General features: G+C 31.6%; 1 long non-coding RNA gene across 1 annotated transcript in view; it reads left to right on the forward strand.

The window, feature by feature from the left end:
- Positions 1 to 10,673, forward strand: part of LOC141541220 (uncharacterized) — a 115,612-nt gene extending 104,939 nt beyond the window's left edge. Inside the window, exon 3 of the long non-coding RNA XR_012481696.1 lies at positions 9,917 to 10,673. This is a non-coding gene — a long non-coding RNA (uncharacterized LOC141541220). The remainder of the gene's footprint in view (positions 1 to 9,916) is intronic.
- Positions 10,674 to 10,890: the final 217 nt, after the last annotated feature.

Consider the following 10,890-nt stretch of genomic DNA (forward strand, 5'->3'; position numbering starts at 1 on the left):
ACAGAGGTTATCCTCTCAAGTATTCTTCAGAATTAAAAATTTTTAGTGTTCATCCCAATTGCATAATGAACCTTTCAAATGATAGAGTAATGCAATGGAAAACCATCTGTGATTTGGAGATGCTATTAACATAAAGTTTGTAAAAAGCAATGGGGAAGCGGTTCTCCTGATAGACTATTTCAATTGCTAGAATAATCTGTGTGGAAATACATTACATATATAGGTTCTTCTTCATTTTAGTCATGTCTGACTTTGGAGTTTTCTTGGCAAAGATACGGGAATGGTTTGTCATTTCTTTCTTTTGGAGTGTTCTTGGCAAAGACACTGGAGTGGTTTGACATATCCGTCTCCATCTCATTTTATTAATGAAAAAACTGGGGCCAATGGAGTTAAGTGACTTAACTTGCTCAGGTTAACACAGCTAGTAAACATTTGAGGCTGGATTTGAACTCAGGTCTTTCTTAATTATTTCAGTACATCACTCTATCATACTACCTATTTGTAATATATTCCCCTTATGTGTGTATACATACATTATATTATGCATAACATTTTTTTAGCTAAATCTATGATTGTATGATTCCATTTTTATATATAAAATTACAAAAGCTTAAAAGCTATTGAAAAAACATTATTATTATTTGGTAAATAGCTAATTAAATTCTATGTGACCATAACTAACAGAAGAGACTGTTTGAAAGTGCCAGAGAATAAGGCAGTGATCTACATGAATGTACAAAAAATAGAGATGGGAAATGATATTATATCACTTATGGTATTTGGTGGATTTATAAGTGATGTTCCCTGTGTGTATATAAATATGGTTTCTTTGATTTGAGGTAATAAACAAAATATAGTCTATATCTATTCATATTCCTTGGCTGCCTAATTCGACTTTTCATTTTTTAAAATCACCTCACTATCCCTTTTCCTTTAGAGGCTAAAAATACCATGCTTTCTATACACATACACACAAATATATTTGTACATACATATAAACTTATGCATGAATATATAAATATGTATGCATGTGTGTAAAACATAAATATATGAATGTAAAATACACATGCATATATACACAGCTAAAACCTATAAAGTACTTTATTTTATTAACTTTTTCATGCACTTTGTGTCATTTGATTTTTATAATAACTTGAGATAAGTTGGTTAGACTTTATTATTTCCATCTCACAGTTCAGGAAAATGAAGCCTAGAGAGGTTAAGTGTTTTGTCAAAGATCACAAAGTTCAACAGAACCAATACTTGAACCAAGGGATAGAGATGGAAAATTGAGTATAACATAATGTACAGGTTTCATCTTGTTAGTTCTTTGCTCATAAATATTCAGTGACTCCCTACATAATAGAATATAAATTTCTTTTCATTTATGTATACCTCCTTCATAATTTAATACAAATTCAACTTTTTAGCATTATTTCATGCACTTTATGTTTCAGTTCAACTATATGATCATGTTTCATTCTGTCTTCACTCTTATTATTAAATTCATACAAGTTCTTGTTCCTCCCTTGTATTGCTCTTCCCTCCCCATTCCATATATCAAATTCATTTCTCTACTAATAGAAACCTCTTTGTTCTTTATATCCATTTTCCTTCCTCAGATTTCAGTTGATTCATGATACTTCTCATCTAAAAATTCTCTCTTCCTTCAAAATGTTAATAATATTTTGTATAATTATTTTTCTTTGTTCTTATTTTATATTCTATTTTATAACATAATTTTTAGCATTTTTTGCTAGTTTGTAAACTTTTGAAAATCAACTTCTGTATAATTGAGGGTTTTTTATTTAAAAATTTTAAATTACCGACATTTAACACCACACCTTGTTTAAAATAGGTGTTTCTTATGTACTTGCTGATTGTTTTTTGCATCTTATAAAATTTTGCATTTAGAGGTTATGTGAAAGACCATTTAAAGATATAGTACCATTTTTGACCTCTACTGGATATCAATCTTCACTACAATATTAGCTGCCATGTAAAGTTGCAAAAGGTTAAAACTGCCTAAGTAGACATGTTGAAGCTATGTCCCTTCTGTTTCTTGCTTAATTCCAGGACTCCTATCAACACACTAAATGAGTTGAAATCAAGCAAACACAAATATGTATTTAAGACCTAAATTGACAAAAGTGAAAAATATAATGGTGAACAATTTATTTCTAGCTGTGTATCCCACAGTACAAATGTGCCCTGAATAAGGTTCCTCTTTCCATTTTGAAATTGGCCTGATTTAAAAGCATTTGTACTGGAATTCTATGTCCTTGGCAGCCACTGTTACTCTTTTTTGCAATGTGTCGATGAATCATGAAGATCTTTTACCATTAGTTAAATTATGGGAAAATAGGCAAATATCTGTTTCCCCTTGTCTTTCCATAGAAGGCAGAAATACCTCTACTTATGCTGCATCTGCAATATATTTGCACTGCTTTAGTTAGCTCCTCTTTCTGTCAAGTCCTCAAACTAAAGTGTTCTAGTTTTTGCTAGGTTTCAATGCTCATCCTAGGGTGAAGAATTCATTCAACTTCAATGTTGAACTAAATGAAAGAAAAGAATTACATTCAATTGTCTCTTTTTATATCGGTGAAAATGTTCTACATTTTTCTACAATAATAGTTCTTCGTAGTTTTGAAAAATTGGAAGTAATCAAAACATATTTTTTTAAAAGAAAGGACACAGATTTTATTTTTGTTCCAGAGTAATCAGAGTAGTTCCAGAGTTTGTTTTAGAAAATCTTGATACATAGTTCTCAGTCCTTTCTCTTTAGTAGGACAATAATAAAGCTTGAAACACATTTCTCCAGTCTTTCACATTGTATATTGAGCATATATTCTTTAAAAAATATTCTATTTTACTTTTAGCATTTCAATTTATTATTTATTTTCTTTTTAAATTTTGAGTTTTAAATTTTACACCCTCCCAAACCCAATCAGAAGGCAAGCATTATTATATCAATTATACATGTGAAATCTTGCAAAACAAAATTCTACATAACCTATCTTTCATAAAAAAGCAAGAAAATAAAATTAGAGTTATGCTTTAATTTGCATTCAGTTTATTAGTTCTTTCTCTGGAAGTGGAACTTTTTTATTGTAATTCCTTTGGAATTGTCCTATCAATTGTATTGATCAGAGAGGTGAACTCTTTCACAGTTAATCAGCATTTCAATAATGTATCTACTCTGCACAATGATTTCCTAGTTCCCATTTCATTTTATATCAGTTCATATAGTTCTTGTCATGTTTTTTTTTCTGAAACCATACTCCTATATTTTCTTATAGCACAATAGTATTTCATCACAATCATAAGATACAACTTGGTTCAGCCATGCCCCAATAGATGAGCAGCTTCTCAATTTCCAATTCTTTGCCACTTGCAAAAAGAACCACTATAATTAATTTTTAGATAGGCCCTTTTCTTTTTTATGACCTAAAAGAGACCATTAATACCAGAATATTAGAATTAGGATATGGTGTGTTTGGCTTTGAATGATTAATTCAATACAAGTTTGAAAGCTGCTATTATAGATCAGGCATATATAGTCTGGATTTGTGTAGCTCATATTTTTTGTGCTTCTATGATTTTGTTTTATTTATGAATTAGTGTGTTATTTGAAAAGGGCACACCATACTGGGTAATCATGTGACAGCATTTTTCATATCTCGTCAATATTAAAGTTCTTCAGAGATAGCCTAAGAATATTCTTATATCACTTCTTCTGACTATCAAGTGAGTGCTTACCTTGTACAAATTCTTCACAAAATAATTTTTTGCATAAACAAATTATGTGGCCCCTCCATCAGAGTTGTGCTCTCTACAATAAAGTTTTAACGCTTGGCAATTTAGCTCCAGAGAGCACCTTAGTGTTCTTTATCTTTGCCATTATCTTGCCAGGTAGTCTTCAGGATCTTCCTGAAATAATTCAAATGCAAGTACTTCAATTTTCTAAAATGGTGTCAAGGTTTTAGAAGCATATAAAAATGTAATGAGTGTGACAGTTCTGTAAACCTTCAGTGTGATATGCGGCCTGATATTTCTTCTCTTGCTCACTCACAAAAACTGAAATAGCTCTGGCAACATGTGCATCAACCTCATCTGTGTGAACAAACCTGGAGAATGTACTGCCAAGATAACTGAACTTATTGAAAGCACTCAAAATTTCTCCATTTAATGTGATCCATTTCAGTGGATCCACATATGGATTGTGTAATGCTCAGTGGTGAAGGATCATTGTTTTCTTGCTTTGTCAGGTCAATATTAGCACAGAAGTCATACTTGCATCTTAGTCTCAGAAGCTACATTGAGTGCATGTACATATAATTTTGGTTTTGACTTGTAGCTTTTTCAAGTTAGTTTGCCATCAAGTTGAATGCTTATCTTATTGTCATTTTTATCTTCATTGAAGGCATCTAACAAAGATAGTATATCTTTAATAAGGGACATGGAATAGTCAATATGATGCTGCTTGACAATTCTAAGAGAGTCTTCTCTCTACTTCTCTTTCTCTCTTTCTTTTTCTTTTCTGTCCCTTCAAAAGTATATTTTGTTTTGAACCATCATCTCTCATAATTTGCTTTTCCTTTTATCATCTTCTCCTTTCTGTAATCACATTCTCCTCTTATTTCTTATCTTGATCCAGTTTAATGAGAGTGAAGTTTAAACATTGCCTATTTTTATTGTTTTATGCTTCCTTGAGACTTCTGTTTGAATGTCTAATTTTTTGTTCAGTTTTTCATCATAAATGTTTGAACATCCCATTTAATGTCCATTTTTGCATGGAGTTATTAACTTCCAGTTGCTTAATTCTCACTTTTGAGATTTACTTTCTTCAGTGATATTTTGTACCTCTTTTTTTCATTTGGCCAATTTTGCTTTTTAAAGAATTTTTATGAATTTTTGTATATCTTTCACCATTTGGCCAATTCTGTTTTTTTAAAAGGTGTTATTTTTTTTGTATGTCTTTTTTAAACCAATTTGTCAGTTCTATTTTTATAATTTTCTTGCATCACTCTCATTTCTTTCCCCAATTTTCCTCTATCATTCTTATCTTTTTTCTTTAACTCTTGAGCTTTTTTGGTGGACTCGGTCCCATTTAGTATTTTTATTTGAGACTTTGGTGGTAATTTACATTGTTGTCTTCTTTTTAGTTTATGTCTTGGTCTTCACTGATACTGTAATAGCATTTTTGGGTTGATATATATTTTTTTGTTTACTCCTTTACCTAGTCTATTTCTTGACTTTGAACTTTATATTGAAATTAGGCTTTGCTCACCTTGAGGAGGGGAGGCATGGTCCAAAACTAGGCTTTTTCATGCTGCAGTTTTCAGAGGTGGATCTGAGGGTCATCAAGTTTTTTGTGCTTCGAAAATCTAGGAGATTCTAGGAGAAGTATGAACACTGCTCTCTTGATCTGCACTTTGGTGTTTACTCAGAAAGGACCCTTGCTCCTTTGCAGTGACAAGTGTTTGTGTTCCTCTTTGCTTTGGAACTGTGAGAAAGGCTCCTGCTCTTTTGTGAAGTTCTCTTCACTGTTCTGGAACTATAATCCAGAACTGTGTATCCCATTCCAGCAAGAATTTCCTTGTAATCTTGTTCTGAAAATTTGTCCATTCCTCTTACCATCTTTGGACTAGAATTCCTGAAGTTGCTGCTGCTGTAGCTACTACTGCTACTGCAATGTGTGTGAGCTAGAAATAGACTTCTATCCTACAGCCACAGACTTTTCCTGCCAACCTCTTAAATTTTCTTAGGCCAGAAAAATGTTTCACACTGACCGGTTGTTGGCTTTGTCACTTGAAATTTTGATTTGATGAATTATCTTAAAGTCTTTTAAAGGTAAATGTTGGGAGAGTTCAGTTGGATGGCTTTTCCCAATCTGCCATCTTTTCTCCACCTTTCCCCAACCCTGGCATTATTCTAAATGAAATGATAAATCTCAAGGTTGGAATTTTAATATTTTTCTATTTGCAGAATTGTGAGTTTGGATAGTGCAAAAAAAAAAAAAACTAGTCTCAAAAAAGAAAAAAAAAAGTATAATTCTTAAAAATTTTTTTCTTTCTGCCAATGATGGTATTTTATGCACGTTTGATGGAGTATAAAACCGACATAGAATAGGCAGCCAAAACCATGGCAGGTGGAGTGGGTACAATGGAGGTACATGACAGGACTCGATTACAGTAAGTAATACAATTCCAGAAATAACCTATGTGGAACATATTGCTTCTGCTGCATATGACAGAAAAGGGACTTTGATTGATGGTGTTGCAACGCAAAAACCACATACTAAAACTTTTTAATTATGATAACAGTGTAGAATGGTCTACTAATGTTTATAGCTCCTGTAATTAAAAAGTGGACAAGTGAGGTTAATTCCATATGCTAGTTTCACCTTACCATTCTTTCTTTTTGTTGCCATCAGTATATATGCATGTGTGTTAGTGTGTGTGTATGTATGACATAAGACACAACAGGAGTCTAGCTATCATCACCTCAGGGGTGTCCACGAATTCTCTAGAGGTGTGATTATATCATAATGTCTATGCCACCCGGAGTTGCCATAGTACTAGTATAAAAATTCATTAACATGGAGGAAAATAGATGTATGTTTTTGCTAGGAGATGAAGTTTGCAGTGTGGAATGCTAAATAGCAGTCTCCATGGCTATGGTTTACATCTATTAAACCCACTAGGACATTCACCAACAAATTGAAGTACTTTGTCATTCCAAACAGCTCCATAAACCAGAGGAAAAAAAAGTAAAGAAATTTCACGAAACTTTAGGAACATTTTTGCAGAAGCCTTTACTGATCAAGGAAATGGGAAAATATTGCAAAGATTTAGATAGTCTGGAAAAGTAGATTTTCTTTTAGAGACAGATTATCTGATTAGAATATATGACCAAGTATTCTGATCCATTAAAATAGGGCAGCTCCTTGAAAGGTTGTAAATGCAAATCAATGAAAGAAAACTTTAAATGTAATTCTTCCTCTCTGCTTGCTTTTTTCTCTCCCTCCTTTGCTCTCTCCGTTCCTCTCTCCCTCCCTCTTTCTCTCCTTTCTTCCCTACCTTCCTCCCTCTCTCTCCTTCCCCTCCACTTTTTCTCTCTCTCCCCTACCTTCTTCTTCCTTCCTTCTCTCTACTTCCTTGCTATGAATTTGTCACTGAACTGAAATTTTATCAAGGATAGTTTCCTTTTCTAACATTATGAAAACAATAATTCTACCATATGTACACAATGTAATGTAAGTAGAAATATGGCATAGGATGTTTTAACAATGGGTAAACATTTATATTTTGTATAAATTGTATTAGTATGAAGTAACAAATATATTTTATATAAATGATATTAATTTCATGTGTTTTACAATGTAATAATTCATCTATCCTTCTTGGTATATTGTAGGTGTAATTACAATATATACTAGTATTCTGAGAATATTCTATAATTTCAATATCTAAAAGGGGGAAAGAGATAGAAGTAAACATTTAAGTATCTACTATGTGCTAGGTACTGTCTAAGCATTTTTTAAAAACAGTATTTCATTCAATTCTCACAAAAAACTCTGTGAAGTAGATGCTAGTATTATTTCTATTTTATATTCGAGAAAATTGAAGCATAATAGGTTAAATGATTTGCCTATGGCCATACAACTACTACATGTCTGAAGGGGGATTTGAACTCTGGTGTTCCTGATTTCAGGCCTAGTCTTCTAACAACTGTACAAACATATCATATCAGAAGGTAATGATTTAAAGAATTTTATAAAAATTAACATGATTTCCAGCACCAAATATGAAGATCATTTATTTATAGTTGGAAAGCAGTTTAGAAGTCATCTTCCTCAACAGTCTTATTTATCTGGCATTTATGAGAGATATAATATGTAAGTGATTTTTATAGATAATTAAATTTTATTTTTTTCAATAGCTAATACTTTCTTGCATTCATTTTTATTGGATTCTTTCCAAAATTATTTACTATCATGCCTTATTGAACTGAACACACATGGCATGATTAATCTTTTCCTCAGTAACTACTTACTGTCATTATCAATATCTGTAAGTCTACTGTGTTCTAACAAGATGCTCACAGATATAAATGTGATAAGTGGCCATTTACAACTATTTTAAAAGTCTCTGTTTTGTGATTTCAGATGTGGCTATTCCTCCTCAATCGCTTGCATGGTTAACTGTTATTTTTCACTTGGTGTGCTAGTGTGACTTACCTAGTAGCTTCCACTGTTAATCTACATATAATTGGAGGATATATATAATTGGAGCAGATAAAATTTTTTTAGAAGAAAGTGTGAAGAACGTGGACTTCATTTCTTCACTTCATGGGGCTTACGCTAATTCCAAGACTCCTTTCCCTTTAGATTGTCAGAATTACATTACTGAGGATTTGACCCCATAGTGACCCCCATTGGGACCACTAATGCACTTGAATATTTTCTTACATACTATTTTGTTTATGGTTCTACCTTCAGGTTTTTTCTTATCTTTCTGAAACCAGCTGGAATCAGTTTAAGAAATCACTTATATTCTGTATATATCTACTTATAAAAATTATAAACATAAACCTGAATTATTTTTGAGAGAACAAAATAATTGAAATTTTCTTTTCATGTATCTGAAACATGTATAGGCACTATTTGCATTTAATGTTAAAGTCAAAAATTCTAGGATCCTAACACAAGAAGCTGAAGCTATCATGACTTGAGTAAGAAACATTTTTTTCATATTTATTCATTATATTTCACATATACAACATAATATAATTATACATATAATTGTAAGATATAATATATTTATAATTATTGTAATGAATAATTATATATAATGTATAATTAATATGATTATATGTAATATATAATATATCAATCAATCAGTCAATACATATTTATCTATTTTTCATTAAGTATTATACCAAATTCTGGGGACAAAATGCATATTTAAAATGTTTATTAATATGTTTATTTTTATGTGTTGCATATATATAATATCCTGAATATCACAAAATGCAACAAAATTTTATGTGTAGTTTTATACTTCATGAAATGTATGTCCTAAATATTAAATAAGTTGCTATAAAATAATCTTTATTCAATCAAAATCAATTTATTATTTATTTATTCAGTATGGACAAAGACAGTAAAGATGTATGTAGATCTTTATGTGAAGATGTATACAGATCTTATGAAACAACTCTAAGACACATGCATATTGGATTTATAGAATAACTTAAGTATAGTCATATACAAATTTTGTGAGGTACTATAATATAATAGAAAATTGCCTTGAAATCACTTAAGTTTGCCATTAATGGATTTTCTCATTATAAGAGCACTAACTTGAAAATATTCTGTAAAAAAAAAAGTAACTTTCAAATAAAAAAAAAATACCTTTTCATCTTTCACACTTGGAATTATGACAACTCTTCAACAGTATAAACAGATTTTTGTTGTTGTTGTTGTTTGTTAGATTTAAAAATAATTCTTTTGAGAGCTGTCACCTACTTTTTTATCCTAGTGTGAGGGCATGGCAGTCAGGACACATGATCAGAGGAATGGAAAATGCTGCAACAGTGTCAGTGAGAGTCATGCGACCCCAGTTTTGTCATATATGGCTCCACTGCATGGGCTTTTCATTCACTGGGGCAGACAAGTCCTTCAATGAAGGTAACAGCCTGCCTTAGGAGGACAAATTTTCTTATGTAGGATTTCCCTATACCAGTGAAGTCGCAGACCTATTCTTTTCCCCTACCTATAAAGGTTATGAGTTGTTGTTTATCCTTCATTTTCAAAAAGGAAAGAGGATGCCATTCATCCTAAGATAATGTCTTGACTTGCTGGTGAATTGGTTATGTTGCACAAATTCATCAGCTTCACTCTTTCTTCCAGAATCATCAAAGTTCCATGGCAGACAAAAGTCAAGATGACTGGTGATGATGCGGGATTCAGTGGATGACCTTTGCATCTTCAGTGTCTGATTAAGCTCTATGTTCTCCCCAGTGCCTGCTTCAGCTGCCTTCATGCCCAATAGCTTATGAAGAAGAAAGAAGAAGAAACAACAACAACCATTGTCCCAAGGGTAGTTTTCACAAGCTACATCCCCATCTCATTAATGGATTTGAAACTGTCAGTTATCCTAATCTTGTTTAACCTATCTGCTATTTACTAAGGTGTAGCTATTGCATGTGCTACAGCTTCTTGGAGCCACAATTGAGAGTTGGATGACAGGTAGAGGATGCCAAAGGTTGATGAGTAACTCAGAAAAAGACTCAGCAAGCCCTCACACCAGAAGTACTAGTTTTCCCTTAACATTCCATACACCCCTAAGATTACATGTAAAATTATGTATTAGTTATATTTTCCTATATTAAATGAAAATCAAATCACATGTGAAATCTGTCTGGTCATATATGTGTTTACATATTCATTTAGCAAGATTTGTTCATATTAAACAGATAAGGAAAATCAACTGTTTACTCCTTGAAATTGAGTCCTTTGAGAATTTCTCTTCCTATATGTCAAAGAAAATGAATAGAAATATATTTTTTGAAACATGTGTCATACCTTTTCTAAAAGCAGAATATTTTTATTATTATGAGTTTCAGTGTTTTATTTTCAAGAATAATCCTTGACCTACTTTAATATTCTGCAAAATAATAGAAAAATCCTACATAATTTCATTGAATTTCAGAAAATATGTTTATTTGAGTGAAGTATGAATTAAGCCCTATTTTCTGAATTCATAAAGACAATGTTTTACATCATATTTTCATTCAATGTATATTATTTTATAATCTCACATAAAAATAAATATCATTCCAAATAATGGAATTCATCTGACCATATTTTGTCCTTTCTAACTT

The sequence above is a fragment of the Sminthopsis crassicaudata genome, chromosome 4 (genome assembly GCF_048593235.1).
Source record: "Sminthopsis crassicaudata isolate SCR6 chromosome 4, ASM4859323v1, whole genome shotgun sequence".
Classification (NCBI taxonomy): domain Eukaryota; kingdom Metazoa; phylum Chordata; class Mammalia; order Dasyuromorphia; family Dasyuridae; genus Sminthopsis; species Sminthopsis crassicaudata.